At 48.6% G+C, this 25871-nt stretch overlaps 1 protein-coding gene across 2 annotated transcripts in view; it reads left to right on the forward strand.

Moving 5' to 3' along the window:
• Positions 1-25871, forward strand: part of BANP (BTG3 associated nuclear protein) — a 260745-nt gene that overhangs the window by 210794 nt on the left and 24080 nt on the right. For both annotated transcript variants that reach the window (XR_007514665.1, XR_007514664.1), the window contains exon 15: positions 18085-18367. The gene's annotated coding sequence lies outside the window, so the exon portion shown is untranslated. The remainder of the gene's footprint in view (positions 1-18084; positions 18368-25871) is intronic.

The following is a 25871-nucleotide window of genomic DNA, read 5'->3' on the forward strand; positions in this document are numbered from 1 at the left end:
AGCTAGAAGAAGGTGATGTCTTCAGTGAAGGGAAAGGAGAAGGGAGAAATGGGCTGGATTCTGTCCTGTGGGATTTGGGGTTGTAAATGTCTTTAGACCATTTTACTGGACCTCAACTCCCTGCCTCTCCAGGAATGAGAAGTCCAGTAGTTTTGGTCAGCTGAGCAGAGCCAGAGGGGTAGGCCAAGGCCTAGGTTGTGCACAATGACAATAATATTGAAAATCATGTGCCTGTCATGATGGTGAGGATGATGATGGTGATAATGATGGTGGTGATGATGGTAATAGTGATTGTGATGATGATGGTGATAATGATGATGACGGTAGAGGTGGCAGTGGTGATGACGATGGTAATGGTGGTGATGAGGGTGACGGTGGTGGTGGTGTTGATGGGGATGTTGATAGTTGTGATGATGGTAATGATGAAGGTCAATACTTCTTGAGCACATGCTGTGTTCTAGCCACGCTTGACCTTGATTACCTGGTTTATTCATCATCACAAATATGTGGGGTTGGAACTATTGTTACTTCTCCTCTTCCATTTGAGAAACTAGAGGACTTTTGCTGGAGTAACTTGCCCAGGACACAGGGCCGGTAAGTGGCAGGGTGGCGGCCACCACCAGAGTCTACTCTTAACCACTATGCCTGCTGACCCAAGATGGCCTCAGCACCTTGGAGATCATTTGGGCATGTGAGGAGGGAGGGAACTGCTTGGTTTTAGAGGAGGGAATGTTCTCCTGGGACACCACTGAGGGTTGTCCCAGGACTCGGTCGAGTTCCTTCCCTCCCCATTCGAAGCAGCTTCTCTGCACACACTGAGGAGTGGAACCACAGAAAGAACAGCCTCACTAGCTGTAGGATCTGCACAGTGGGGCCTTCAGAACATCCAGGCCTCAGGGATTCAGGCATCAGATGCTCAGGTGGCTTTTGGAGAGAGCCACCAACCCGGCCGTGACAGCTCCTCTGGGCACGGGGTGGGGAGGCCGCCATGTCTCAGACTTCATGCTGCTGCAGCGTTCCTCCTTCACCTTGTGACTGTGATCAACTTCAGTGTGAATTCGCTCCTTTTCCCATTCTCCAATCTAGTGAGTTGTCAGCCTGTTGGTTGCCTTGCATAAATCTACCTTTTCCTACGCCAAGAGGGAAGCGACAGCTGTTCTTCTGTCTTAAAAAGGAAATAAGAGAAAAAGAGGAGGCTTGGGGTTTTCATTTTAGAGAAAGCCAAGTATACTGGGTGAAATGAGTTATGTGGAATCAGCAACTCACCATGGCCACTTACAAAGCATTTTGGTCAGGACATATCCATGTTGCTCTCCTGGGGAATAGAGCTTTCTCTCTAACCTCAGCCCTGATGGCGTTGCTAGGCTTGTTGACATCGAAAAGTTCTCAGAGCTCCAAATCTTTGGAGTCCTCTTGCTTTGGTCTAGAGGTGTGGGCAGATGGGTGATTGTTTCTCTTCTCAGGCCATCTCTCTTAGCTCTGGTGGGGAGTGCACTTGGGTGAGGCGATGGGCTTCAAGGCACAGTTATCTCACTGCAGACTGCCTGTTCTCACAATGCAGCTGGGCTGTCGGGCCATGGTAATCACACAGAGATCTCAGCAGTAAATAATACGTGCACGGAACATGCTCTGAGATGAGCCTGAGAATCCCAGCCTAGAGAGTCAAAGCAAAAAGCAGCCAAGAGCCGGTGGCCATTGTTGCCTCTCAGGTCTTACATAGCGCATAGAGTTTGGACTAGGGCTGTGCTGGCTTTGAGGTGATGGTGAGTAGATTTTTGAAAACCTATGACGTGGTGCCTACGGATGGTTTGATACGAGCCATGGATGAGTGAGGATTTCCCAGGGACACAAGAGACTCTGAGGGGCTGGTTGGAAGGATGTTTGGAGGCTTTGGCTGGTGTGCATCTTGCCTAGGAATGAGGTTACAGGTTGATTCCGAAAGTCAGATTTGGGGGGGTGTATCTCTGGGGTGTCGCCAGGACCCAGCACACAGGTGGTAGAGTCCTCGCCAGGGGAAGCTTCCAACAAACAGTGGCAAGTGGGATTTTGTTTAAGGAAAAAGCAGACATGGACGATTGCGCTGAGACCTGGGGGTGTCAGAGAAGCAGACGGGCCTGGCCGTGGAGAAAGGGCCAGCTGACTCTTTTATTGGTTTCGTTACCCTGAGCTATCTAAAAAGGAATCTCTTCCGGAGTAATTTAAATTCTGTGTAAACTGGGCAAGGACATTCTCTGTGGGTTTGGGAAGATGGGATGGAGCTCAGAGAAAGCAGGCCGATGATTTGATGGCTAGATAACCACTCCCGTGATGAATAACTTGGGAGACTGGAATGATTCCACCAGAGAAGGCTGAGCAGTGATCCTTAGACATCTCCTGATGTCTCAGGCCAAATCAGCAAGATTCTATTTTTACTTCAGATCTGTGCTCTGACTCACCATCTGCCCAGTGGGATTCAGAATGCTGGAGCCCCTGAGGCTAGCCCACACTTTCTGTTTGTAGGTAGGGAAACAGAGGCCCAGAGAGGGGTGTGGCTTGCCCAAGATGGCATTGACAATTGTGAGGTCAGACTTAGATGCAGAGCACCCAAATCCCAGCCCTGTTTGTCTGGGTGACACTCTTGCCCTTGTTGGCACCCTTAGAGGGGTAGGCGTAGGGTCAGATCCACTGCCTTTGACCAGCCTGCACCCTGAGTGGCACGAGCCGAGGGAAATGGCTGGTCAGGTCCAAAGTGGAGGCTGGCTCTGGCCTCAGGAGCCTTGGTGGTTCCTTCAAGGGAAGGTTCTCAGCCTGTTTTCTCTTCCTTAGGTCCACCAGCACCAAGAAACATGGGCTGTGCCAAGTATGGACTCCATCTATTAAAGCATGGGGGACGGGGCAGAGATGGTCTGGTGGAGTAGAATTCACTCAGGACTAATCAGTGAAAACAGCTAGAAAGATGGAATAAGGGGAAACCAGCATATGGCCATCTAGTTATTTCTGACTCATGGTAACCTTATGTGTGTCAGGGTAGAACTATGCTCTATAGAGTTTCCGATGGCTGATTTTTTGGAAGTAGAACACCAGGCCTTTCTTCCGAGGTGCCTCTGGGCGAACTTCCAACCTTTCAGCTAGCAGCCGAGCACATTAACCATTTGCACTACCCAGGGACTCAATAAGGGAAACAGAGCTGGTATTAATGGAGCAGCCTCCCACTCATCTTCCACTTGCTGTCTGCCTGCTATGGATTGGATTGTGTCTCCCAAAAAGACGGGTTGGAAACCTGACCCCTGTGCCTGTGAAACTGACCTGGTTTGGAAATAGGGTCTCTGAAGATGTTATCAATTAACATGAGGTCACCCTGCAGCAGGGTGGGTCCTAATCCAATATGAGTGGTGCCTTATAAAAGAGAAAAGATAGACAGAGGAAGGATGGCCATGTGAAGATGCTCCTACAACCAAGAAATGCCCAGGGCTACCAAAAGTCCCGATGTGATGGAAGAGACAAGGAAGGATCCCTGCACTTGAGCAGACATCCTGAATTCAGATTCCCAGCCTCCAGAACTGTGAGAAAATACATCTCTGTTCTTATAAACCACCCAGTTTGTGGTATCTTATTACGACAGCCCCAGGAGACTCAGATGCTGCCCGAATCCTTGTGAGGGCGTGTAGCCTTGCTGTTATCACTCCACTTAGGACAGTGAGACGCAGACAGAGCAGTTGCCACCCACGCCGGGCAGCCAGGAATGCAGAGCCGGGACTCAGCACAGCTCTGTCAGAGGCCAGGGCTCTTTCCATGGCTTCATGTTGCTTCCATGGGGAATGATGAATATCACTGGACCTCTCAGGAGATGCCTCAGAATGGACAACTAGCTCGTGAGAAGCCTGTTCCTTCCCACTGGGGCTGTGTTCAACCTGGGAACATCTTGTTCAGTTGGTCGTAATTTGTTCATCAGTTTCTGCCACTGACTGTTTCAGGGAATCTTGTGGCTGGCATCCACTGCATTACAGATTTGCTGGCCTTGGGCTCCATCTCCAAGGCCACCCCGTCTAGGAAACTAGCTCTTGAGGCCTTCAGATAAACTGTACTTGTGAGGAGGCTGCCATTTTGGCTCTGGCAATGGAGCAGCAAGGTCAAGAAGCTCATATGTGGAATGGGAGAAGATGACAGTGCAGACCACGTCTCTGCCCTGTGAGGATCCTGCCACCTCTACAGAGGGAGGAGGATGTGGCTGCTGGCTACTGGAACAGAAACTGGCAGGGACAAACTTCCTTATCCCAAATCACCTACCAGTCTAGATTTTAATATTTCTCTCCTCAGTGCTGGTACACAGCAGGTGCATAATCAGCGTTTATCACTGGGATTAAGTGCATGGCCAAAGGAGGGCAGATGTCTTTCCCAAGGGTAGATGGGCCAAAGTTTTGGGATGACATGAGCAGGTTCGCATTTTGGAGAAAGCCCTTACCCATTGTAATAGTTATCTATTGCTGCAGAACAAATTACCCCAAAACTTAGCAACTGAAGACAATGAACATTTCCCATCTCACACATTTTCTGTGGGTCAGGAATCTGGGAACAGCTTGGCTGGGTGCTAGTTTCTCATGATGTTTCAGTCAAGATGTCACGTCAGGCTGCAGCCATCTGAAGGCTCCTCTGGGACTGGAAGGTCCACTTTCAAGTGGATGCTTTTCAAGCCTGTGCTGGCTGTGGGCAGAAGGCCTCATTCACGCACCATGTGGGCCTCTCCACAGCGCTGATCGAGGGCCCTCACAACATGGTGGCTGGCTTCCCCCAGAGCACATCGTCCAAGGGAGAGCAAGACAGAAGCTACAAAGTCTTTTCTGACTATCGTGTCTGCAATATTCTATTAACTAGAAGATAGAAAAATAGATGACAGACACAAGACAGACAGATGGATAAATGCTATAGAATTGACTCTAACTCAAGGCAACCTTATGTGCAACAGAACAAAACATTGTCTGTCCTGTGTTATCCTCACGATTGCCAGCACATTTAATCCATCATTGTGGCTATTGTGCCAATTCATATGACCAAGGGTCTCACCCACCCTCACTGGCCCTCTGCTTCACCAAGCACGATGTCCTCCTCTACCAGTTGATCCCTCCTGATGACATGTCCAAAGCAAGTGAGTCGAACAATGTTCTGTTGTGATCCAGAAGGTTTTCATTGGTTGATTTTTGGAAATAGATCTCTGGGCCTTTCATCCTAGTCTGTCTTAGTCTGGAAGTTTTCCTGAAATCTGCCCACCATGGGTAACCTTGCTGGTATTTGAAATACTGGTGGTATAGCTTCCAGTATCACAACGACACACAAGCCGCTACAGTAGGGTGCACTGACAGACGGGGGATGGGTTCATTAAAAGCAAGTCACTAAGCCTACTCAAGGGAATTAGGGTGTACCTTTTGGAGGAGACAGTGTCAAACAATTAGGGGGAATATTTTAAAACCACCACACCCATCGAAGCTAGATAAAGCTAGTTCATTCGTTCATTCAAAAAATATTTAATGAGTATCTACATGTCCTAGGGTCTGGGCCTCAGCCTCTTCCAAATACCTCCTGGGAGTCCCATTCTGCATTGATCTGCTGGGAGATTTCTACATGCACTGCGAAAGCTTCTCTGGTTTTCTTGGAAGCGCTGGCAGATATTTTCCAAGGGCAGCTGGTCAGCTGCCCACTGGTGTGTGCCTGCTGGTCACTCAGACAGGTGCCTGCAGGCCACAGGCCCTGTGGATCCCAGGCTTACCCCCAGCCCTCAGCACTGTCAGTCTGGAACCACAGGGCACCTTGGTCGGGAGCTGCAGGTGACCACGAGGAACTGCACAGGTCAGCAGGCTTTGCAGGCCTCTGGGAAGCTCCACAATGTAAGCTGGTCCCTCAGTTGGTGTCTCCCTTGGTTTCCTGGCACCTGGGCTCCATGACAAAGGGGGTATGCTAGAACGAACGAACGCAGGGGCTGCCAGAGTAAGACGACACCACTGATGATAAAAAGGGAGCTTGCAGAGGAAAAACCCAGAGGGCTCTGGGCAGACTGAGAGACTTGCCGGTCATGGCCTCCACCCACCCCACCCCTGGAGCCCCCGTCTTCTCTGGCTGGGAGTGGGCCGGTGGGAGAATATCTCACCCCGCGCCCGGGGCCACCAAGGCTGCTGCAGGTATGTGGATCTGAGAGCTGATCTGACTTCTGGGCCAACACTGTGTGAATAGCAGCGCACTGCGCCCACGGCTCTCCACTGATATTCTTGGGGCACAGCCCATCTCCCCTCTCAAGAAACTGCCACCCAGACCACCCAGCCTTCTCAGCAAAGAGGATCTAGTTTCAGGGCCCCTGCTTCACAAAGGGCACTTGGGGTTGGAATATCCAGGAAGAGAACATGGCCTCAAGACAGTACAGGCAAGAGCCACAGAACACGCCACGGGTTTGGAGCCCTTTGATTGCTGAGGTATTTCCCACCTTGCTTTGCTTGACTCCTGGATTCCATTAGCCAAGGGACTTGGACAAGAAACGGGGAAGTGGGTGTGTCAGTCAGGGCTCCCCAGAGAAACAGAACTAACGTTGTTGTTGTTGTTAGGTGCTGTCGAGTTGGTTCCTACTCATAGCGACCCTATGCACAACAGAACGAAACGCTGCCCAGTCCTGAGCCATCCTTAACAATTGTTGTTATGCTTGAGCTCATTGTTGCAGCCACTATGTCAATCCACCTCATTGAGGGTCCTCCTCTTTTCCGCTGACCTCGTACTCTGCGAAGCAGAATGTCCTTCTCCAGGGACTGATCCTTCCTGACAACATGTCCAAAGTATGTAAGAGGCAGTCTTGCCATCCTTGCCTCTAAGGAGCATTCTGGCTGCACTTCTTCCAAGACAGATTTGTTCGTTCTTTTGGCAGTCCATGGTATATTCAATATTCTTCGCCAACACCACAATTCAAAGGCATCAACTCTTCTTCGGTCTTCCTTGTTCATTATCCAGCTTCCACATGCATATGATGCGATTGAAAATACCATGCCTTGGGTCAGGCACACTTAGTCTTCAGGGTGACATCTTTGCTCTTCAACACATTGAAGAGGTCCTTTGCAGCAGATTTATCCAATGCAATGCGTCTTTTGATTTCTTGACTGCTGCTTCCATGGCTGTTGATTGTGGATCCAAGTAAAATGAAATCCTTGACAACTTCAATCTTTTCTCCGTTTATCATGATGTTGCTCACTGGTCCAGTTGTGAGGATTTTTGTTTTCTTTATGTTGAGGTGCAATCCATACTGAAGGCTGTGGTCTTTGATCTTCATTAGTAAGTGTTTCAAGTCCTCTTCACTTTCAGCAACCAAGGTTGTGTCATCCACATAATGCAGGTTGTTAATGAGTCTTCCTCCAATCCTGATGCCCCGTTCTTCTTCATATAGTCCAGCTTCTCAGATTATTTGCTCAGCATGCAGATTGAATAGGTATGGTGAAAGGATACAACCCTGACGCACACCTTTCCTGACTTTAAACCATTCAGTATCCCCTTGTTCTGTCCGAACAGCTGCCTCGTGATCTATGTAAAGGTTCCTCATGAGCACAATTAAGTGTTCTGGGATTCCCATTCTTTGCGATGTTATCCATAATTTGTTATGATCCACACAGTCGAATGCCTTTGCATAGTCAGTAAAACACAGGTAAACATCCCTCTGGTATTCTGCTTTCAGCCAGGATCCATCTGACATCAGCAATGATATCCCTGGTTCCATGTCCTCTCCTGAAACTAGTCTGAATTTCTGGCAGTTCTCTGTTGATACACTGCTGCAGCCATTTTGAATGATCTTCAGCAAAATTTTGCTTGTGTGTGATATTAATGATATCGTTCAATAATTTCCACATTCGGTTGGATCACCTTTCTTGGGAATAGGCATAAATATGGATCTCTTCTAGTCAGTTGGCCAGGAAGCTGTCTTCCATATTTGTTGGCATAGACGAGTGAGCACCTCCAGCGCTGCATCTGTTTGTTGAAACATCTCAATTGATATTCCATCAATTCCTGGAGCCTTGTTCTCACCAGTACCTTCAGAGCAGCTTGGACTTCTTCCTTCAGTACCATCGGTTCCTGATCTTATGCCACCTCTTGAAATGGTTGAACATCGACTAATTCTTTTTGGTATAATGACTCTGTGTATTTCTTCCATCTTCTTTTGATGCTTCCTGCATCATTTACTATTTTCCCCATGGAATCCTTCACTACTGCAACTCAAGGCTTGAATTTTTTTCTTTAGTTCATTCAGCTTGAGAAACGCTGAGCATGTTCTTCCCTATTGGTTTTCCATCTCTAGCTCTATGCACAGGTCATTATAATACTTTACTTTGTCTTCTCAAGAGGCCCTTTGAAATCTTCTGTTCAGTTCTTTTACTTCATCAATTTTTCCTTTTGCTTTAGCTGCTCGACGCTCAAGAGTAAGTTTCAGAGTCTCCTTGGACATCCATCTTGGTCTTTTCAGTGACCTCTTGCTTTCTTCATGGATGATGTCCTTAATGTCATTCCACAACTCGTCTGGTCTTCGGTCACTAGTGTTCAATGCGTCAAATCTATTCTTCAGATGGTCTCTAAATTCGGGTGGGATTTACTCAAGGTCATATTTTGGCTCTCCTGGACTTGCTCTGATTTTCTTCAGTTTCAACTTGAACTTGCATAGGAGCAATTGATGGTCTGTTCCACAGTCGGCCCCTGGCCTTGTTTTGACTGATGATATTGAGCTTTTCCATTGTCTCTTTCCACAGATGTAGTCAATTTGATTTCTGTGTGTTCCATCTGGCGAGGTCCATGTGTATAGTCGCTGTTTATGTTGGTGAAAGAAGTGGGTGTGTCACTCAGGGCTCCCCAGAGAAACAGAACTAATAGGATATATAACTATATGCACAGGTAGAGACAGCACCCCACATGGCCCCACAGATAACCTGTGGTGGGCCCCTCATGTCCATGGAGCATGAGGTGCCAGAGTGTGCTGTCTCCTTAGATGCTGGGTGTCCCTCCCTGCTCAAAGCACAAAGAGAGGAGCAGAGACAGAGAGGGAAATATATAGATTTTAAGAAATTGGCTCATGCATTTGCAGAGGCTGGTGAGTCCAAAATCCATAGGTCAGGTTGGAAATTCCAGCAATCTCATGTCCAAAGTCTGTAGTTTAGACAATAAGCTGGAAACCCTGGCAGGATCCTTCTCCCTTGGGAAACCTCCATTTTCACTCTTAGCTGATTGGGTAAGGCCCATCCACATCACAGAAGGTGATCTGCTGTCAGCCAAAGGGGGATGTTAGTCACATAATGACCTTTACAGCAACACCTAGGCAGTGTGACCAACCACTGAGCACCACAAGCCCAGCCAGGTGGACACAGAATTCACCACGGCACTGGGGAGTCCCAAAGGTGTGACCAGCGTACTTGTCCATGATTGCGCAAAGCCATTCTCCTGTGTCCAGCCCTCTCCCTGGCTGTGGAGATACCAAGGCATGGGGCGCTGGACAAGGTGGCATGGGACAATGATGAAGGGACGGATGTCCAGGCCTTACGGAGTTTCGCCACTGGCTTGAATCCAAGATGGTGCATGCACAAGACTCTGTACACCCCTCCTTGGCTACCCAATCTTTCTTTCAGTGGCTCTTCATTGTGTGACTGCTGCCAGGTCCTGGCCCAGGCACCAGCATGTTCCCACGCACACGAAGGGGATTACACATGCGTACAGTCAGTGAGAGTGAAGCGATGGGGGATGTGGAGGCAGCTGGGCCCCCAACCCCAGCCAGCTTCCTGGAGGAGGTGGCATCTGGGAAGCAATTGAGACTGAGCTGGAGTCAGCAGGTGAAGAGCCGGCCCACGCCCAGTTCTCAGAGTCAGCCTAGGAAGGGGAAGGCCTTCTGTGTCTGTGATGGTAAAGGTTATATGTCAACTTGGCTAGGCCATGATTCTCAGTAGTTTGGCAGATATTATGCAATCATCTTCCATTTTATGATCTCATGTGAGCAGCCAATCTGTTGAAAGCCCATCAGTTTCCTTGGGGGTGTGGCCTGCATTCAATACATATGGATGCCCCAGCAAAGTTCTCTCTGGATCCTAAATCCAACTCATCATCCTCTGACCTCTGGCTCTTGAGACATGAGCCAACAGCCTGCCACCTGGCCTGCCGATTTTGGGTTTGTCAGCCATAGCAACCACATGAGTCAGGAGAAGGCTCCAGCCTGATGCTTCAATCACAGATTTGGGGCTTGCCAGCCTCCACAACCGCATGAGCCATTTCCTGGAGATAAAGCTCTCTATATTTTTTAATATAAATGTTACACTGGTTTTGCTCCTCTAGAGAACCCAGCCTAAGACAGTGTCCATCAACTGCCTTGCTGTGTGGACAGCAGCCTTCACTGGAAGGAGCCTGGGAGATCATCATCCAACTCTCACATCTCAGAGAGGGACCAAGGACCTGAAGAAGGGACGAGGCCTGCCCCAGTCACCAGGAAGTGAGCACTGGGCCAAGAAGAGAGGGCTTGAGGCTAAGCCGAGTCTCTCTGCTCCCCCAGCTGAGCTGTTATGACCCAAGGGACGGGATGGTCTGTAAGATAAAGGAAGAGTTCTTGAAATGTTGGCCCCCAAGGTCACAGCCACGGCCGGCAAGGGCGGCCTGGACAGGTGGCAGCCTGGTTTTCCTTTGCCTGATCACACTTTAAAGCCCCTGGAAGAGGAAACCCATGAACTGTGACTTTGCAGGAGGGCTTGAATAAACAAGCTCTGTGATCTCTCACTGTGGCTCTGCCTTTGGGGGCCCTTGGCCCTACTTGCATGCCCCCTGCGCATGTGGGCAAGGTGGCAGCAGAGACCAGAACTTCTCTGTGAGTACATGCAGCAGGAGCCTGGAGGCACTGGCATCCTCAATGGGAAGGGACCCAGGCAGGTCTGGGCCACAGAGAAGGGCAGTCTCCTCTATGCTCGGACTCTCCCAGACCTGGACCCCACTGTAATCACTGCCAAGCCACAGTGAGGGGCAGCTTGGAACCTTCAAGGAGAACATCAAGTGCAGCAGTTGTAGACACTGCCAACTTCTGTTTCACAAGCACCTCAGAGCTCAGAGGCTATGCAGCTCATGTGGGTTGAGTGGCCCCATTTGTGGCCACATACCTCCTCTTTGTCCTCTGGCACCAGAGGGCATATGTGCTGCTCACAGCACCAGTCACGTCCATTTCCATGTCAGCCACAGCCGTGGCATCGGGGCAGGGGGTGCGTTCTGCTCAGCAGGGCCAGCTGTAAAGCCACATGTCAAAGGGACATGTAGGCCTATGTCTCTAAGGGCACTGTCCATGTGTGGGTCACTCTGACGGATGTTCCCTGAAGGTGGAAGCTCAGGTGGAGGCCCCCCTGCACAATAGGGACCCACCGAAGCAGGCACTCAGCACCTGGCCCTGCACCCACACAAGGTCTGTGATAGGCTGACAGCGGCTCATCTGCTCTGCACCTCTCAGTGTCATTTCCAGAGAGAGGGTCCCAGCCCTCTTGGGCTTCCTCAGACCTGAACTCTGGGCTCCTCATTCAAGTCCATGCTCATAGTTATATCTCCCCTGCCTCATTTTAAGGAAGAATTTGAGTTGTCTTAAGGGAACATGAGGCTTAACATTGAAAAATGAAATAAAGGACGAAGAGGGGATGAAGGGAAACACAAACATGAACCGTGAAATAAGATGGATTTTGAAAGACACATATCATAAGCCCTGGACAGTAGCTAGAAGTGGCAAAAGTAGGGCTCTTAGCTCCTGAATTTTCTAGAAGCAAGAGCAAGGGGTACTTGCCCATGGCTAAGTGTGGCCATGCCCCGGTGAAGCCCCCTTCTGTTTGCTTCACCCAGTGACTTCAGGAAGTTGGTCCCATCACCAGGCCCCCATTCTCCCTCGTTCTGAAAAATGGTCCAGATGGAGGGAGCGAAGACAAGGGAAACTGTCCCAGTCAAGCTTCTAAAGAGTTTTCTCCGAGCAGACCAGGATAAGAGAGACTACCCCAGTCACCAGTGCCGTCGAGTCTAAAAATGGTAAAAACCACATTGGCAGAACACAGAAGAACCTTTTTAAAAGGAAACTGGGTGCAGGGTACAAATGCAGCCAGGCGTCAGGCCATGGGGGGAGGTCATGGACTGCTCTGCCACTGTCCCAAGGGATTTAACTGACCTCTGAGCACAGAGAAGCTTGGGTGGGGGGCGGGGGATGTTTCGTTCTGTTTTTTGTTGAGAAGTTTGCAGCTTTCTGGATCACCCCTGTGCCCTGGACCCGTTCAGACATGGAAAATGGAGTCTTTTGCTATTAGAGTTGGAGTCCAATCTGGGAGCTGGCAGCCGGACTCAGAGCATCTAGGAAGCTGGAAAGGGAAGGAATATAAACGTCCAATAGAAGCCTAAGCATGTGCCAGCTCTTTTATTTATAATGCAAAAATCAGTGAGCACAAGGTATTATTGAGGGAGCAAAGACTGACCATGTATTATTTTAATGCTTCAAGGCTTCCCTTCCTGAGTTGTCCCTGCTAAAAGCATGCAACCCCTCCAGCACCCAGAAACCATCACAGACGTTACTGGAAGCCCTTAGCCACAAGAATTCTAGGGAGCTGATTATTTTAAGAAAATAAATGATGAATGAGGAAAATAATATCCGAATACATAACCTCAAACCACAAGGGAGATGTTTCCCGATAGAAAGTCAGCATCTCCTGACCACCTGACCGTTTTCCTGCTTAATTGAAGAGTGGTTAACAAGCTCCAAAGTCCGAGAGACTGGCAAGGCACGCTCACATTGAATGGGCAGCGTATAGCACTCTGTCCAGAAACTGGATTCTAAGCACCGGGTTCCTCTTTCCACTGCACTTTGAGAGGGCTGTGTTTCTCAAAGGCTCCAGCCCTGTGTCTAAACACCATTAAAACCTGAGCATCAAGCTCATAAATTTTTCCTTAAGGTTCAGTTTCATGGGCTGAGCTCCAGCATGGCAATCCTAGAGCTGGAATAAAGATTTTGGGGTTATGCTAGAGTTCTCCATGAAAATATGCACAGGCAGAGACGGCAGCCCGCACTGGCCCTGCAGATAACCTGTGGGTGGGCGTGGGCCTGTCTGCAAGCCCTCCCCTCTCGACTGGTGGAGGCATGAGGTGTCAGAGCACACTGTCTCCTCAGGTGTCAGGTGGGGAGGAAGCTCGGTTGTCTGACCAGCCATGGGCAGGGAGAAGAGCGATGTGTGTCAGATGCACTCGGGCCAGGAGAAATGATGGCTTTAACACAGGCCTGGGAAGAAGTCGCAAGGACCAAGGAAAGTCAGTGCGGAGGCCAAGCTCGGAAGTATTCCCAGAAGGGGTGGATGGGGGCGGGGGTGGGCAATGGGGCCCTCACTGGGGGCATCCGCTGTGAGAAGGAACAGGTCTGACTGCCCACCCAGAGTAGCAGATGGATTCCCCTGCCCTGAGGGAGAGATGGGGTACAGGCTAGGGCAGGGTGCCTTCTTCGCCTGGTGCTTTCCTGTGATCTTTAATGAGGTCCCAAGCAGCAGGCTTGGAAAACCTGAGCTTCGGGGGCAACACACCCCACAATTCCAGGCGAGAGTGGTAGTTGTTTTTCCTCAACAGCAGCGATCCAATGACGCGCTGTTTTGGACAGCGAGGCTGAACCTCAGGAGGAAAATGAAAGCAGACACCTCCTCCAATGACCAAGGAGCTATGGCGCACCTCGGCGTCCGTCATGCTGCCCTCAGCTTGGAGGGGCTTCAGAAGGGTATGCAGAGTCTGTCAGCTGAACACACACATGACCAGAATGAAAGCAGGCCTGGCAACCTCCCCTGGAGTTTTAATTTATTCTGTTTATTTATTTTCACCCCCAAGTGCTTCAGGCACATATCCTAAAATCAAGGATAATCTCTTCCATGACCACGGGGCAGTGATGGAGGTCAGGAAATCAACATCAGTACTATTAGCCAATCTCTCTGGGAGTACAAACCATTGACTAGTTCAGCTGCTAACGGAAAGGTTGGAGGTTCGCATCCACCCAGAGGCACATTGAAAGAGAGGCCTGGCAATCTACTTCCAAAAAATCAGCCACTGAAAACCCTGTGGAGCACAGTTCTACTCAGACCCAGATGGGAGCACCATGACTCTGAGTCGACTTGGTAGCAACTGGCCTATTATCATCTAATTCGCCCACCTTATTTGAATTGAACCTGTTGTCCCAGGGACATCCTTTACAGCAAAAAGAATGTTTTTTTCTGGTCCAACTTCAGCCCAGGACCAAGTGTTGCCTTTGTTTGTCCTGTCTCTCTGTTCGTCTTGAACTCTCGGCATCTCTTTGTCTTCTGGGCTTTGGCAGCCTGGAGGGAGCAGGCCGCTGCTCTGTGGAAGGCCCTCAACCTGGCCTTGTCGGGGCACCCCTGATGGGCCTCAGGTGAGGCTGTGTCCCCTTCAATGCACTGTAAGAAGGCAGGTGATGCTGAGTCGCCACTGAGCTGGGGAACTCTGATTGCCTGTAAAGGTGGAGTCAGCCAGGTGGCTCTGCTAAGGGATTCTTTCCCCTTGGTCATTAACAAGTATTGAGTGAGATATGTTGAAAATGTATAAATATCCCGTGCCTCACCATGTTTTCCCCCATTGATGAGTCTTGCCTGGATGATTCCTTTTCTTTTTTTTTTTTAATAATTTTTATTGTGCTTTAAGCGAAAGTTTACAAATCAAGCCAGTCTCTCACACAAAAACTTATATACACCTTGCTACATACTCCGAATTACTCTCCCCCTAATGAGACAGCCCACTCTCTCCCTCCACTCTTCTCTTTTCGTATCCATTTCTCCAGCTTCTAACCCCCATTACCCTCTCTTCTCCCCTCCAGGCAGGAGATGCTAACATAGTCTCAAGTGTCCACCTGATCCAAGAAGCTCACTCCTCACCAGCATCCCTCTCCAACCCATCGTCCAGTCCAATCCATGTCTGAAGAGTTGGCTTCAGGAATGGTTCCTGTCCTGCGCCAACAGAAGGTCTGGGGTCCATGACTACTGGAGTCCTTCTAGTCTCAGTCAGACCATTAAGTCTAGTTTTATGAGAATTTGGGGTCTGCATCCCACTGCTCTCCTGCTCCCTCAGGGGTTCTCAGTTGTGTTCCCTGTCAGGGCAGTCATCAGTTGTAGCCGGGCACCATTTAGTTCTTCTGGTCTCAGGATGATGTAGCCTCTGGTTTGTGTGGCCCTTTCTGTTTCTTGGGCGCGTAATCACCTTGCATCCTTGGTGTTCTTCATTTTCCTTTGACTCAGGTGGGTTGAGACTAATTGATGCATCTTGGATGGCTGCTTGCTAGTGTTTAACACCCCAGACGCCACTCTTCAAAGCGGGGTGCAGGATGTTTTCTTAAACGATTTTATTATGCCAATTGACTTAGATGTCCCCTGAAACCATGGTCCCCAGACCCCTGCCCCTGCTACGCTGGCCTTCGAAGCATTCAGTTTATTCAGGACACTTCTTTGCTTTTGGTTTAGTCCAGTTGTGCTGGCCTGGATGATTCTTACTATCATGGTTGCCAAAGGGTGATTTTCTAACTGTCCCATTTTGTCTGCATGTATTAGTTGGCATTCCACTATAAGGAAGAGCTTTTCTCTCTTTCTTATTTATTTGTGTTTTCATTTATATATTTACGGCAGTATGGATTCATGGATTTTTATTTTATTCAATGGTCTGTAATACATCACTGTCATTATTTTGATGTTCACGTTGTTCCAGATTTGGTCAATGAGAGCCCCTCCAAGCTGGCTCCTGTGACCTTTTGACATGGCCTCATTTTTTCTTGAGCATTTCCTTTCTTTGGTACCAAAATAAATAAATAAAAAGCTATTCCAGGCTCATTTGTACATTCCCTGTCATAGCTTGCCATTTGGCGTTTGCCCAGGAAGCCTCCTCTAGTGGTGAATGGTATCTAGAAACCAAAATCTGAGTGCTGGGTATGCTTACTGAAACTGATATAACACTGCTTCTAAGGCATCTCAGAGGCTTGAGCTAGGAGGACATATAAAGGAAGGAAGGAAGGGAGCGGGGAAAGAAGGAGGGGGGAAGGAAGAGAGAGGAAGGGAAAAGAGAAGAGAGAAGAGATGCATATCTGTGTCTATCTATAATATGTGGTTGTTGTTGTGTGCTGTCAAGTCAATTCTGACTTATAGCGACCCTATACGGTTTCTTATATGGCATAGTAGAACTGCCCCATAGGGTTTCCTAGGCTATAATCTTTATGGAAGCAGATTGCCAGGTCTTTTCTCCTGTGGAACCACTGGTGGGTTTGAACCACTAACCTTTCAGCTAACAGCTGAGCACTTAACCATTGTGCCACCAGGGCTCCTGTATCTACAATATATGTGTGCGTGTGTGTGTGTGTGTGTATGTATATATATTGTATATCTCATATATATAATATATCATATACATATAGATAGATATAGATGGCTTAGTGGTTAAGAGCTACGACTGCTAACCAAAAGGTCTCGGCAGTTCAAATCCACTAGACGCTCCTTGGAAACTCTATGGGACAGTTCTACTCTGTCCTATAGGGTTACTATGAGTCGAAATCGACTCGACAGCAACAGGTTTGGTTTTTGGTTTTTTTATATATACCCTTTATACATGTGTATATATATTCTTTGTATATATAGTACATATCCTTTATATATATACCAAAATATATCTGTGTGTGTGTGTGTATATATATATATATATAAAACCAAGAATTCATCCCAAGACCCCCAGTTGCGATCAAAACCCACTGGCTTCATTCCTGTGTTCTCCTTTTCCATGCTTCTAACTCCCTTCTCTAACAGTGGGAAACCTGGCTTCCATTATCCTCAATATATTTACTTCTTTGCTCAGTCCTAGAATACACAGCAAATCATTTCAGAATTGCTAACCCACACCACTGCAAAAAAAAAAACCAAATCTATTAACCAGAGTTTAATACTTCTTACATTTCTCTTTGTCTTTAATCAAAATGCTCTTCAAAAATCACTTGGGTAAGTTTTCCTCTCCCCAGTGTGGTTACATTATGCATCTGAAATACGGTTAGTTCTTTTGTTTCTGTCTGTAATCCATTTTCAAGTCATCTCCCCCATCTTTTTTTTTTTTTCAAGTATGAAAAATACTAACATGGTTCCACAAAACAAAACTACCAACAAGAATATTCGGAGAGGGGCCCTTCCCACTCAATCTCTTCTCCCATTGCACCCTCACCTTCTGGAGGTAGACAGTCTTCATCAGTTTCTGTTTTTTCCTTCTTTTGTTTCTTTTGGCAAAAATAAGCACATATGTGTACGCTTCCTTTTTTCTCCTTCCTTTTACCAAAGAGATAGCATACTATACATAGTCTTGCATTTTTTTCACTTAGCGGTGTATCCTGGAAATCACTCCATACCAATTCACAGAGGACTTCCTCATTCGCTTTACAGCTGCATTGTGTTCTGTGGTGCGGATGCACAACCATTCATTCACCCCTAATTCCAGTTGTTTCCAATTACAAACAATGCAGTGAAGAACCGTGTGCTTGTGTGTTTTCATGCTATTGGAGGTCACTTCAGAGTACGTTCTAGTAGTGGGATTACTGACTCAAAGGTAAATTGACCTGTAGTTCTATTGCTAGCTGCCATTAGGTCAGTTCTGACTCACGGGGACCCCACACACAACAGAACCAAACGTTGCTTGGTCCTGTACCATACTCATGATCGAGTCCATTGTTGTGACCACTGTGTGTTTTGAGCGCCTTCCACACTAGGGGCTCATCTTCCAGCACTCTATCAAACAGTACTCTTCTGTGATCCATAAGGTTTTCTTTGGTTGATTTTCAGAAGTAGATTGCCAGATCTTTCTTCCTAGTTTGTTTTAGTCTGGAAGCTCTGCAGAAACCTGTCCCCCACGGGTGACTCTGCTGATTTTTGAAATACTGGTGACATAGCTTCCAGCATCACGGCAGCACGCAGGCAACCACAGTAGATCACACTGACAGGCAGGTGGTGGTAATGGAGATAGTTATCTTTAAAAGGATTAATGTTTATTTTTCCATTTTTGAAATAAAAGAAAGCCAAAGGAGCCTGCTGTTTCTCTGCACAGGTGGCTGAAGGAGAAGGAGCAGCGGCCTTCATTTGCAGAATTCTAAGGAGTGAGTTTGCAGAATTCTAAGGAGTGAGTTAGAAGCAAAAAGGTCACTGGGCGAAGAAAAATGCACTTGACAGCACGGCAAAATGAGGCCATGATTGCTCCCTGTGGGTCTGGGCTGACGCATCTGTCCTCAGCAACACTGGCCTGTCTTTTCTGGAACTCAGCATCACAGAGGCGAGACATGGCGTTAACAAGCCAAGCGGATTAAGTCAGGGACTGTGGAATCCCACCACCGGTGAGTTATTTTTTCCTGGTTTTTAGTATTCCTGTTGGCACAGATGCCCTGGTGAGTCTCATTTATAAAGCACTCCTTAGGCAAACGGGTCTTCGTTTCCATGTCCTTTCACCCTGTAAACACTTGCGCACCATCATAATGAGGATAGAGTGTCTACTTACCCTGCATGTGGCCTGGACTTGGAACGTCGCAGGCACTAGCTCTCTAGTCCTGACCTTGACTGAGGGAGTAAACGCGTCTCTGTTTTATGGACGAGGAGGAAGCTGACCTCAGAGAGGCCTAGGGCTGGACAAGACCCCACAGCAGGAAAGTGGCTGAGCTGGGACTTGGAGCCATCACAATGCCATGTGCCCCTGGGATGCAGAAAAAGGAGGTCCCGCCAACACACTGTCTTCCATCCTCTGAGTTGGTGGAGCGTGGCCAGCATGACCCAGCATCACTCTCCCCTCTCTCAGCCCAGTGCCTGCACCTTCCTCTTCCTTGGCCTCCCCTTCTCCTCCATCCTCAACCAAACTCCGAGGGAAAAGGAGCCCCAAGATGCCAGGTGCAGGGCGCCCTGAGGCTGGGTATTCATCCCAGGCTGTGATGGCTAGGCCTGTGCCCCAGCATGAGAGGTGGGGGCAACACTAGGCCCCGGGTCACAGCCGTTTGCTCCAGATCAGAAAGAGCGGCAGGCTGCAGCCAGCCTGACCCCCAGCAATAGCAATGCTCTAGATGTGCCTGAAACTATGCTAGGGACACGCAAAACGCAAGCTCACTTTTTCTTTCAAACCAAACAAGGCTCCGGGTGAATGTGACGATATTCCCAGCAAGGGGCTGGAGGGGCCTGGACCTGGGAACCCACAGAATGGCGCCTGGTGAAGGTCTGAGCACGTTCCATACACCCGATGCCCACAGCCCCAGGCTGGGATGTGGTGGACCCAGAGTCCACATGCGGCCCTGGAGGCGTGTCTTGTCCTCGCACCAGAGCTGGATGAATGTGCACCACAGTGGAGAGGGCACCACAGGAGGAGAGAGGGCACCACAGGAGGAGAGAGGGCACCACAGGAGGGAGAGAGGGCACCACAGGAGGGAGAGAGGGCACCACAGGAGGAGAGAGGGACTTAAGGAAAAGTGTGCTGCCATGTAAAAAATTGTAATGCCGTGCACGGTGGTGAGAGTATATCAGTGTGCTTGAGTATGAGAGAGTGTATGTGAGACTGTGTGCATGTGACTGTGTGTATATAGTTGTGAGGGTAATGATGTGTGTGTGAGAGCACTATGTGAGTGTAACAATGCATGTGTGTGACAAAGTGTGTAAGTGCTTGTATGTCTGAGTGTGACAATATGGGCATGAGTGTGATGCTGTGTGAAGTATGACAGTGTGTAAGTGCTTGTTTATGAGTGTGCACGTGACACTGTGTAAGTGCGTTTGTATGAGGGAGTGTGCAAACACGTGTGTATGGGTGTGAGTGTGATAGTGTGTGACCTTGTTTGTAAGTGCTTGTGTGCACGTGTGAGTGTGACAATGTGGGTGTGGGTTGTATAAGTGTGAGTGTGAGAGTGTGTTGTGTGTAAATGTTTGGGTATGAGTGCTAGTGTGATGATGTAAGGGTGACAATGTGTGTGTACGAGTGTGAGTGTGGTGATGTGTGTGTGTACAAGTGTGAAAGTGATGATGTGTGTGACACTGTGTGTGAGTACTTGTGTATGAGCATGAGTGTGACAGTGTGTGTGAGTACATGTGTATGAGCATGAGTGTGACACTGTGTGTATTTATGTATGAGGGTGAGTGTGATAGTGTGTGTGAGTACACGTGTATGAGTGTGAGTGTGACGTGTGTGTGAGTACTTGTGTATGAGCGTGAGGGTGACGGTGTGAGTGAGTACATGTGTAAGTGTGAGTGTGACATAGTGTTTGTGTACACCCGTTAGTGTGATGACGCGTGTGTGAGTGTGATTATGAGTCTGCATGAGTGCACATGTATGGCTGTGAGTGTGTGTGTGGCCTGTGTGTGTGCCCACGTGCCATGGGCTCATGGCCTTTTGGCCCTGGTGCCCTGCTGAGGGGTGAGGAGCCCATGCTCCGAAGGCTGCACCGACTGCCCTTACCACTGTCCACTCCCTTCCCACTTGGAGCATCAGGGGTGACACCCCACTCTCCGACTCTGCCTTCCTTCTGCACCGCTTCCTCAGGCCCCTTGTGTGATCCAGCTATAAAGCAGTGGCTCTCTTCGAATTTCCTTAATTATTCTCACGTTCAAATTGTACTTTGGCTCTGAATCCCCAAAGCTGGCTGAATTCTGGTTGGATGCCTACATTTAAAAAAAAAAAAAAAATTTTTTTTTTTTCTGGATTTATATTTCCCGGAGGGGTAAACCTGACACCATTCTTTACTGCTTATCCTAAAATCTTATAGAGGCAGGGCTTTCCAAGACGGGGTTTAATGAAGGACCCCCTTTTTATCCCAAGCAGGGAAGTCAGTGGGTAGGGATCGCTGAGGGCAGAGCTGCAGCAGGATGGGACACTCCAAGGGGAGACGGGCACCTACTGGGGTGCCCAGATGAGGCAACTGTCGCCCTTTGCGGGAAGGAGCCGACACAGGGCATGAGGAATGGCCTCTCCCCCGGGAAAGTCTGGGCTCTGGCGGCTCAGCCTTGCCGGGAGCTTCAGCGAGACCCTAGCTTCCTGACTTTTCTCCAGCCTCTAGTTTTGGGGGCGACCCAGAATGCAATACATCTGCTCCGTCAGTCTCTGACACTTCGAGCTATGTTGATAGTCACCCATGATGCTGTGCAGAAATTTTCCACAGGTGTGTGCATGTATGTACATGCGTGTGGTATGTATGTGTGTTGTGTGTGCATGTGTGAGGTATGTGTGGTGTGTGCATGGCATGTGTACATGCACATGGTGTGTGCATGTAGCATGTATGGTATGTGTTGGGGGTCTGCATGTGTGCATGTCTGTGTGCCTGCATGTGTATGGTGTGTGTACATGCATATGGTGTGTGTGTAGGATGTGTGCATCTGTGTGTGCATGCATATGATGTGTGCATGTGGTGTGTATGGTACACGTGGGAGTGTGCATCTGTGTGTGGTGTGTGTGCGTGTGTATAGTGTGTGTGAGGTGTAGTGTGTGTATGTGTGTATGGTGTGTGTACATGCACATGGAGTGTGCACATGGTGTGTATGGCATGTGTTGGGGGTGTGGTTGTGTGCATCTGTGTGTATTCGTGTGTATGGTGTGTGTACATGCATGTGGTGTGTGTGTCTGTGTGAGATGTGTGCATGGCGTGTGTCCATGCACATGATTGTGCATGTGATGTATATGGTACATGTGGGGAGTGTACATGTGTGTGTCTATGTAGATGCAAGTTTGTGGCGTGTGTGCATATGCGCCTGTGTGTGCATGCATGTGTAGTTAAGGGTTTTAAACTCCTTCTACCTGGTTCAGGCCCTGGCTTATTTTGACAGCCCTTCCAGAAAAGCAGATGTCTGCAAGCAAGACGATGCTAATTAGTCACTCAGGTCCTAAACACCATTGTGCGCCCTCCTGGGACCACCACTCTGTGGAACATGGAGCATATCCTGCCTTTGCCATTCTTATGTATTTTCATCTTGTTTATTTCTCTTTCTTTTTGCCTGTAGTTTCTCACATTCTTATTTCCCACCCTGAACACTCCACCTTAGAGTTCAGAATTGTGGATTTCAAAGTACAGGGTGTTGGAAAATAATTACACTGCAGGGGTGCAGGTTTAAATTCCAGTCCACCACTTAAAGTCTGGGAAGGAATTATCCCTCACAACCCCCAGAAATAGCCTGCACCCTCACTCCCTATTTGAGCCTCCAGGCTCTGCAGTCACTTCTCAAAAAATGGTCCTGGGGTTTTTTAGCATGTGTTTCTGACATAAGTCTGTAGATCATGCAGAGAGGCAGGGGCTTGCCTTGTCCAGGGCTGCATCCTGGGGCCTGGAGCAGTGCCTGGCACACAGCAGAAGTTGTGCACTGACAGAGAGTGAATGAGTAAGTGAGCGAGAGAGAGTGAGCGAGAGAGTGAGTGATTGATAGTGAGAGTGAGTAAGTGAGAGAGAGTAAGTGAGACTGAGAGAGAGTGAGTGAGTGAGACAGAGTGAGTGAGTGAGAGGGTGAGTGAAAGAGAATGAGGGAGTGAGAGTGAGTGAGTGAATGAGACTATCTGTGAGAGAGTGAGTGAGTGAGTGAGAGAGTAAGTGAGAGTGAGTGATTGATAGTGAGCGAGAGTAAGTGAGAGAGAGTGAGACTGAGAGTGAGTGAAACAGAGTGAGTGAGTGAGAGAGAGGGCAAGTGAGTGAGACAGAGAGAGTGAGTGAGTGAGAGAGAGGGTGAGTGACAGAGAATGAGGGAGTGAGTGGGAGTGAGTGAGTGAATCAGAGTATCTGTGAGAGTGAGAGATTGAGTGAAAGTGAGTGAGAGAGTGAATGAGAGTGAGTGATTGATAGTGAGCAAGTGAGAGTAAGTGAGAGAGAGTGAGACTGAGAGAGAGTGAGTGAGACAGAGTGAGTGAGTGAGAGAGAGGGTGAGTGAAAGAGAATGAGTGAGTGAGTGAGAGTGAGTGAATGAGAGAGTGAGTGAGAGAGTGAAACTGAGAGTGAGTGAGAGAGACTGAGAGTGAGTGAGAGAGTGAGACAGAGAGAGTGAGAGAGGGTGGGTGAAAGAGAGAGAATGAGAGTGAGTGAGAGCGAGTGAGTGAATGAGAGTAACTGTGAGAGTGAGTGAGTGAAAGAGTGAGAGTGAGTGAGTGAGAGTAAGTAAGAGAGAGTGAGTGAGAGTGAGAGACTCAGTGAGGCTGAGTGAGTGAGAGAAAGTGGGAGTGAGTGAGTGAGCAAGAGTGCAAGTGAGTGAGTGAATGAGCGAGTTAGTGACGGAGTATGTGAGTAAGAGAGTGGGTGGGATAGAGAGTGAGTGAGAATGAATTAGTGGGAGTGTGAGTCAGTGAGTGAGTGAACGAGTAAGTGAGAGGAGTAAGTGAGACAGTGAATGAGCGAGCGAGTGAGTTAGAGAGTGAGTGAGACGGTGAGAGAGGAGGAGCTGAGGGGGAGATGGTTCATGTGAACCCTGGGACACCTTTTGTGTTAGGAAGGTTTTCACTGACAGGGAAGTGGAGGAAAGCGGGAAGCCAGGGAGGCCCTTGTGTGCACTGGCTTTGGTGAGGGGTTGCTGCTCTCCTCTTGGTTTTTGGTGGGGTTTCCACCTTGAAACCATGTTGTCTTGTCCTGTGGTACCATCTGAGCCCTCCACGATTGTGATTCTTGGTTTGGTGATCTAGCCCTTTTTTAAGTCAGTTTTCCACATGTGGTTTCTGCAGGAACATTTGTTGTTTAAGTGTTTTTGTTTTTAATATAAAATTATCTTTTTTATACTTGACTGAGCTCACAGAGTTTTGTGTGGGTCGTGCATGGTGGTTGACTGGAAGGGGCCTGCAAGAGGGGGTCCACATCCCCGTGAACTCACAGGGATGAAGCTCCGTGCTGCGAAAGGGCACTGGGCCTCAGCAACACCCAGTGCCCTCACTGGTGTGAAGTGAACTTCCTTATCTTCTGAGACAGCTATAGCTTTCTTTTGGAACACATTCTAATAAAACCACCGCAGAGAGTTTAACACTGAGATGTTAATGAGTCTCACCTTCCCTGGTCAGAGAGCCAGTGAGCCCAGTGATTGAAGAAGCGTCAACTTTAAATAAGATGTGTAGAGTTTTCATTGGCTAATTTTTCAGCACAGGACCAGGCAACATTTTGTTCTGCTATACACAAGGTCTCCATGAGTCAAAGCCAACTTGACAGCAGCTAACAACAACAACAACAACTTTAAATATTAAACCTGGGATGAGGTTGGACATCTGCTACAGAACCAGGCTTCCAAAGAGTTTAAAAGCAGTGTGACTTGCTGGGCAGGGAGAAACCTTCTGCTCCAAACCGCAGAAAGAAGTAAAGCCTGGGAACCAAACTGTTGCCGTGGAGTGGACCCTGACTCATGGCACCCCCACGTGTCTCAGAGTAGAACTGTGCCCCATAGGGTCTTCAATGACTGGTTTTTCAGAAGCAGATTGCCAGGACTTTCTTCTGAGGTGCCTCTGGATTGGCTCAGACCTCCAACCTTTCAGTCAGCAACCAAGGGGAGGAAGTTTCCAGCAACTTGGTGTGGGAGCTGGGACTGGATGAATCTCCTGACGCCCGCCTCTCTCCACAATTTGGACAAGGCCTGGCTGTGGCTCACACAGCCCAGGGGCCATGACTCGGAGTGGCCCGTGGTTGGGCTGGGTGACCCCTTCTGGAATTTAACAACCTCCAAAGGACCCCTCCAAGCCAGTCTGTCTGAGCGAGGTTGGATGGAAGCATTTTCGTTGCAGATGGCCATGCAGGTGGTTTGTTATTTCTAAGGAAACGCAGCCTCTCCTAACCGGAAAGTTGTGACACTCAGTGGCTGGCGTTTCTTACCCATGTCCTGCAGCCTTTCCAAACCCCACATGGCTGTAAGCAAAGCGCATTCCAATCAGATAAGACCAACGATTAGGACGGAGAATAGATTTATATGGGCTTGACTATCCAGGAAGGTATAAAAACAGGAATTCGGTCAGCAGTTGTGGCTGTTTTTCCCTCAGCCCTTCCTGGCTTCAGAAAGTATGTGGAGTGACTTACAGTGAAGCTGGGACTGTGACAGCAACCTTGCAGGCATCAGGGCAGAACGCTGTTTAACATTCTGCTGCCGCCATCTTGAAATGCTTAGCAATGTTTGAACAAGGGGCCCACAAATGATGTAGCCAGTCCTGTCTCTTAGTGTTTAAGCCATAGGAGTTACCCTTGGCTCCTGGCTGTCTCTGTGTACCCCTCTCTGTCTATGAAATTTGGAATTCCTGCATCCATTTCTTTCTTTTTGAACTGCTTACTTCTTTGATTTTTCTCCTGCCAAGATTGGCTCAAGGTAGGACCTTGTCTCCCTGCTTCCTCCTTTCTCAGTCACAATTGAAGCCCCAGCACAACCCCAGGGCCTCTCTTCTGAGTTGGCACCACCACCCAGAACACACGCCAGAACCCAGAACTGGGGAGCACCAGCTACACCCACTCTTCCCAACCTCAATCCTGGGCTCTTTCCACCCAGTCCTAGAGTTGAACTCTGATCATCACCTGGTTCTTCCAAAGATAAGAACTGTTTGCTTGAGACCAGATAGGCAAAGCTGGATTTGAAACCAGCCTTGTCTATTTTTCATTCGACTGTATTGTAGGGGTTTCAATAGAGGGGGAGGGGCTTCCAAGACTCATCTTTAATTCCTTCCACCCAAGGTCAGAGTTTCAAGCGAGCTCGGTATTAGAGAAGAGGACACCAAACCATTGCTCCCCATGATGACCTACAAGAATTAGTGGGCTACAGTGCAAGCCACCTTCTCTCTAATTTTTTTCCTTAATTAATAAAAAAAAAGACTTTATTAATTAATGCCTGCTCTCCTTGATGCCCATTGCACGCTCTCTGTGTGTCACAACCAAAAAGCGAATT

Source organism: Elephas maximus, chromosome 21 (genome assembly GCF_024166365.1).
Source record: "Elephas maximus indicus isolate mEleMax1 chromosome 21, mEleMax1 primary haplotype, whole genome shotgun sequence".
Lineage (NCBI taxonomy): Eukaryota > Metazoa > Chordata > Mammalia > Proboscidea > Elephantidae > Elephas > Elephas maximus.